Source organism: Cyprinus carpio, chromosome A17 (genome assembly GCF_018340385.1).
Source record: "Cyprinus carpio isolate SPL01 chromosome A17, ASM1834038v1, whole genome shotgun sequence".
In the NCBI taxonomy this organism is placed as follows: domain Eukaryota; kingdom Metazoa; phylum Chordata; class Actinopteri; order Cypriniformes; family Cyprinidae; genus Cyprinus; species Cyprinus carpio.
The window spans coordinates 23,085,638-23,091,637 of record NC_056588.1 but is presented as its reverse complement, the minus strand read 5'-3'; positions in this window follow the sequence as shown (position 1 = coordinate 23,091,637).

The following is a 6,000-nucleotide window of genomic DNA, read 5'->3' as shown; positions in this document are numbered from 1 at the left end:
TGTTTCTGCCACTGAATAAAAAATAAAAAGATAATGTGACGACTTTTTATCTCACACGTTCACTGACTTTTTTTCTCCGTCATTGCAAGGTCATACCTTGCATTTCTGACTTCAAAACACACAATTTTGAGTTATAAAGTCAGAATTGCGAGATATAAAGTCGCAATGCTGAGTTTTTTTCTCGCAATTGCAAGTTTAAATGAGAAAAAAGTCAGTTATAAGCGAGTTATATATCACACAATTTTTAAGGGAAAAAAGTCACCTTGTTTTATTTTTTATTAAAGTGGTGGAAATGGGCCTCCATAGGAAAAGTCTCACAGCCTTTATAAGATACTTTTTTTGTTTGTTTTGTTTGTTTACTTTATAGATATGTAATTACTTTATAGATATTTAATCCTACAGACATAAAATAGATAAAAAGTGCAATAACTTTATAAACGAGTAAAGGAGGATTTTGGACCCCAAATTCCCCAGTGCCTGAAAAAAGTTTTTGTCTGTAGTGTCTTGGCTTAAGTTATAACGTGAAAGCTGGTTTAGATTGCATATGCTAATCTCATAGAGACTGTTTCCAACGGCTACACTGAAGAAAAAAACAAAAATAAGTGGTGTAGGATTTATTTTAAAAAACTGTTTTCACTCAATCAAAAAATTGCTAGTAAACTTCACCAAATAATTGCAAAAAAAACAGGCAAGTAAAACTTTGAAATAAAGGTTAAATTTTGAAGTTGAAAAAACAAAATCAAAATATTTTCTTTTTTCAGCATACTAAGTTCTGGTAATTTATGAATTTGACAATAAAACACTTCTTAAGAAAGCCACAGTAAATCCTGAGCATTTTAATCTGAGTCTTCATTTTGGTAATGCGTTTTCTCAAGGATACAACCAGATCACTTCCAGGCTGTTAGTTTCCTGGCACGGTAATATTGGTACGTCATGTTGTCCTTCTTCTTCTGAATGATGCGGTGGGTGATTGGTTAAGTTTTCTGAAGATTGGGGAGGGCAGCGGTTCTCACATCCTACCACGATGAAATACCTGTTGATGAAAACCGTTTGTTGTCAGGATTCAGACGGGTCCAGCTTCGTAAACGGGTTTGGTTTTTTTTTTTTTTTTTTTGCTTTTTATTTTTTTTTTTTTTTTTTATTCAGGTTTACTTTTTTTATCTGTGATTTGACGCCCCGGCTTATAGGTTACTCGTATCTGTGATGGACATTAACAGGTACCAATAGTTAAGACTGAACGGATATTATATTGACACATCGGAGGCTTTTATGGCTCATAATAGAGTCTGACCCACAGTAAGAATATGAACGAACTAAACACCTCGGTTTTATTCAGAGGCTCAACCTAATCAAAAATGTGCACATTTGGTGATATATTATATGACCAGAAAGTAAGCTGAAATTCCGTACTGCGGGTAAGTGTAATTCAATGAGAGCTTTAAAACGAGCTATATTGCATAAAAAAGATAAAATTAGTCATCATCTAAATCTCCCAGTAATATGTTAGATATATTTAACAATGGACCTTGTTTTATGATCCAACACCTAATGCAAGGTGCCACTAAAAATACGCTTGAGAGATGACCAACTCAATGTTCCTTTTACTTGTAGTAAAGTCTACAACTACAATCAGACGACAGAAGCCATGAGCCGATGTGTGTTGCAACGGGTTTTCAGCAAAAGTTTTTGAATATTTAGAGGCCTTCAGGAATATCTGTGTACCAGCAGGATATATAGGGTTCAGCTTTCTGCACTTGGAACACAACTGAGGAGGTTGTTGTTGTTTTCTCCTGGGGTTTATGAACTTCAATGCTTGTCAGTCACCAAAGCAAGGCCCGGGTCTTCCACCAGATGAATAGCTATTCTGCTTCCGTTGGTGGATATAAACAGTCAAAGTTTACATGTGAAAAACAAATGGACAGATGAGTACCTTAGAGCAGATGTCTGTTTCAACACAGCCGTGTTGTAAGCAGTGATATTTCTTTTAAGGCTCATATTACTGGCTACAGCTTCACGATTGCACAGTTAGGAAGCAGCAGAGTTTTACAACCACAAGGCTTAATGCACCGATCCTTTATATCTTCGGAGCAATCATATCTGGAAATTTTTGGGGGGGGGTGGTTTTGATTACACCCTCAGCAAACTGAAGATTCCATGGCTTTCACTATAGCACCTCAACTGACCTTCTGACCTTCGAATGAATCCTTTTGCTTACTTTGGAAAACAAATTAAGCTTCTTTAGCTTTTTATTTTTTAAAAATAAAACATTGAGGAATTTACATCCTTTGAAAGTGCTCAATAGGGCGCTTTTTCAGATTGAAAACTCATCTTAACAATTTACAATTCCAGATTTGCTTTGCCTTCCCCCACCCCCCCGGTGAAGACCCGCACACTTTGGGCTCAAAGAACTTTTGGGGTTACATAGAGCATGACTAAAACAGCGTAGATAGATGGGATATGTATGTTTTATTTTATGGTAATTATTACGCTTTATTATTGTTTCCTTGTTATTATTATGATTATTATTATTATTGACTATACGACTGCTAAACAATGTAAACATATTTAATATTTTATATTTTCATATTAAATAATATATAATAAATAGTTTAAAGTACAACTAAATTTAAAAAAATATATTCATACTTATTACTATTTAAATTCATTTTTAATATTTAAATGTATTTAAGATAACGATTGAGAGATGAACAAATAAATGTTCCTTTTACTTGCTAGTAAAGTCTAAACTATCAATCAGACGACAGAAGGCATGGAGCAGATTGTGTGTGCGGCGGGTTTTTCAGCAAAGAAGTTTTGATCATTTGGTACTTAGGGAATCTGTGTACCACTTGGGATATATAGGGTTCAGCTTTCTGCACCTTGAACGCACAATGGAGAGGTTGTTCTCCTGGGTTCTGAGCTTCACATGCTTGTCAGTCCACCAAAATGCCACGTCTTCACCAGATGAATAGCTATTCTGCTTCCGTTTGGATGGATATAAAACAGCTCCAAAGTATCTACAATTGTGAAACAAATGACAGAACCTTAGAGCAGGGTCTGTTTCACACAGCTGAAAGCAGTGATATTTTGCTTTAAGGCTCATATTAACTGGCTACAGCTTTCACGTTGCACATGTTAGTGAAGCAGCAGAGTTTTACACCACAATGCTTAATGCACAGATCCAATCTTCTGATGCAACTCATATCTGATATGTGTTTGTATTAAACCCTCAGCCAAACTGAAGATTCCACTGGCTTTTACTATGAGCACCTCAAATGACCTTCTGACCCTTCTGAATTAACTTTTGCTTACTCTTGGAAAACCAATAAGCTTCTTTATTGTGTTTTTTTTAAAAATAAAACCTGGGAATTTACATCCTTGAACGTCTAAGTTAGGGCGAATTTTCGCATGAAAACTCTTGTAGACAATGTTTATAAAATTCCAGATTTCTTTGCTTTAGGATGCACAATTTGGCTCAAATTTTGTGGTTACATTAATAAAGCTTAATAAAATAGTTATATTATATTCATTTATGATGTTGTATTATTATTTATTATTATATTACTACTACTACTGTAACAAGGGAAAAATGATTTAATATTTTGGTAAAATTTCAATTTCTTCTTCAGTTTACAAACTCATCACTGAACTTTTTTTTGACAGAATCTGCAGTCATCCTTACAGCTTCTGTATTGTTTACAGCCAGCTGGTTTTAAGCTAGCATTTCTTCAATAAAAACTGGGAAGTATATGGGTTGGCCAGAGAGGAGGGAGTTAGTACATGTTGCAATTCCTCTCTATGAACCATTAACCAGTGAACAAACCCCTCAGAGAAGATTGCCGAGAATCGGATTTTCGTTCTAATTAAGTTGCTTAATCATGTATGTTTAGTCGATTGTTAATCCAAAACCTTCAAACTACAAAAGGTCATTAAATTTTCATCATAAAAGTAATGCCATGAGACTTCAGTGGTTTTAAACCAATCTTTATAAAAAGCCATAAAAGTCTATCTTATTTCCACAAAATACTTTTCTGAATAGCTCTTACAGCACGGTCAGGGTGAGGAATCATGCCTGTTCCCGACGGAGTCGATACAACGCACCCCCAACAAGCACTGCACAAAAAAAATGCATCTCCTCATTTACTGTTGAAACTCTGCAGACAAATGGGAACCCCATGGACCACAAGACCATCATAACCACAAGGTTCCATTTTAATTTATTCATCATCTGAAAGCGGAATAAATAATCTCTCCTCCTGGAGGTAATGGGTTTTGCTTAGGAGTACCATATTTGGTCGAGATACAACTATTGTGAAAATCTGGAATCTGAGGGTGCAAAAAAAATCAAAATATTTGAGATAAATTCGCTTTTAAAAAAGGTTTAAATTAAGTTCTTCGCAATTCCATTTTACTAATAGAAAACTTAAATTTTTAATATATTTACAGTAGGAATTTTTACCAAAAGCTTCAATGGAACATGATCTTTACTTATCTCCCTAATGATTTGGGTCATAACAAGGAAAAATCTATAATTTTTGGGCTATTTGCTACAAATAGACCCCCAGTTGACGTCAGACTTGCTTTTGTGCTACGGGTCCATACAGTATTGGTTACAAAAGCCTGTAGTGTTTGGCTCCATTTGTGTACAGGCGGTGGCTTTTCCTCTGGCTGTAAACAGTGCAGCGCTTATGTAAATGGTTGTGTCACAAGATCATCCATTCACCTGAGATTCTCTTCCTAAACATGCCACCACAAGTGAAGATATTTGTACACTAGCATGGCGAGTGTATATTGCATCTTATGGAACATAGCGTTAGAATTGGTCTGAACCATTGAAGAGACTCGTTTATAAGCCATCCTGGCCCCACAGGGAGGAATGGCCTTCTTAGCACTCGACTTCGAATATGGGATTCACACACGTCTTTACTGTGTGGTTCTGGCAGAACAAGACTGAACACTTGAAACGATTTGACATTCTGTGCTTTCATTCAATGACCCAGTTTTACAAATTTATAAGCTATCCCGCTTGTCATGATTGGCATCACAGGCTCTAAGAAAAACGACAACTGTTTAATGAAACAAAAAGCAAATAAAGAGATTAGATATCGGGACTAGGGCTGGGCGCAAATCGAAGTTTATATGGATACATATTTCTTCCTAATGATATGGAATGAGGCAATACTGTTTTATATCGATATACAGAAGTCTGATCGAAAGTGCATCTGAAAAATAGCAGAATACACATGAGCTGCTGCGGGGAAGAGCGCATAATCCGAATGGTTCTAAACATGAGATGTGCTTTATATTAATGGTCTAAAATAACTGGGTAGATATAGTTAACACGTGTAGTTTAAAGCGGTTTGCCCCATCAGATGCTCTGACAGACTCATGTGCATAACTTACATTTCTCACAGGTATATTCTAAGTCTGTAAAATGTTTGCAATTTATGAAAATATTTCCATTATGCTGTTAGGAGAGCATGAGCCTTCTGTATGCGAGGTCTCCACTCTGTGAACGAGTGTCAATAAAATAGGAGCACAATGAATTCATCTTGACTAAAACATACATTTTGCTAAAATATTTGTAGTTGGACAATAAACGTGCCATATGTAGAATTTTAAACCTACAGTAAGTGTATTTTTATGACATTAGATAACTGTAATGAGGACTAAAACAAATTCTTCTGCACTTTTTGTTTTATTACCGAGATATGATTTTTGGCTATATAGCCCAGCCCTATATCAGACATTTCATAAAAAATATAGTTATAATGTTCAGCAAAACCATGTCATTATACACAACAAAATTAAAGTACATTTACAAACTGAATGCCTAGGAAACCATGTTACTTGTGTTTTAGACAGTCATCCATAAAGATCTCAAATGTCACTCACCAGTATAAGAGCTTTTATCTCCATTCAGCTGACTGTCATCTCTTGATTTGACATAACGTCAGATGGGTTTTGATAGAAGTTGGAGAGTCCATAGTACATAAAAAA